Below are 490 nucleotides of genomic sequence, written 5' to 3'. Positions count from 1 at the left end.
TGTTTACCCATTTCCTTTGATATGGACACACAGCGAGGAAGGAGAAAGGACCTAGCCTGAGAAGCTAAGAAGGTGCTGGCAGTTCCCAGCCTTTAATCCTTAGGTTCCCCATGGTCTTAGCCACGGGGAATGACTCCTGCTTCCTGTTTCCCCTTCACAGGTGTGGGGACCGGGCTGTTGACAATCCCAGCAGAAACCTTCCTTTGTTCTGAAGGCGTCCTCCTGCCCGGCTGATCAGCAGAGTGCGGTCTCTGGTTGTGGCGTTGTTAACATTTGAATTCTCTCGCCTCCTCAACAAGGTAATTCGGAATAGTGTGTGACTGCTAGATTCGAAAAGTGATTAACTCACAATAGTCCAATGTGGGAATGACCCAAGTGCCCTTCGGGGGATGAATGGATAAACAAAACGTGGTAAATGCACAGAATGAAATATCGGGTCAGCCTGAAAAAAAGGAAGGAAATTCTGACACTTGCCCGTGGGTGACCCCTG

The 490-nt window shown here is 49.4% G+C and overlaps 1 long non-coding RNA gene across 2 annotated transcripts in view; it reads left to right on the top strand.

The window, feature by feature from the left end:
- Nucleotides 1–490, top strand: part of LOC120602720 (uncharacterized) — a 10,010-nt gene that overhangs the window by 7,727 nt on the left and 1,793 nt on the right. For both annotated transcript variants that reach the window (XR_005652822.1, XR_005652821.1), the window contains one exon: nt 161–299. This is a non-coding gene — a long non-coding RNA (uncharacterized LOC120602720). The remainder of the gene's footprint in view (nt 1–160; nt 300–490) is intronic.

Source organism: Pteropus medius, unplaced genomic scaffold (genome assembly GCF_902729225.1).
Source record: "Pteropus medius unplaced genomic scaffold, Ma_sr-lr_union100, whole genome shotgun sequence".
Lineage (NCBI taxonomy): Eukaryota > Metazoa > Chordata > Mammalia > Chiroptera > Pteropodidae > Pteropus > Pteropus medius.
Note: the sequence above shows the minus strand (reverse complement) of the source record. Positions and strands in the feature narration are given on the sequence as shown.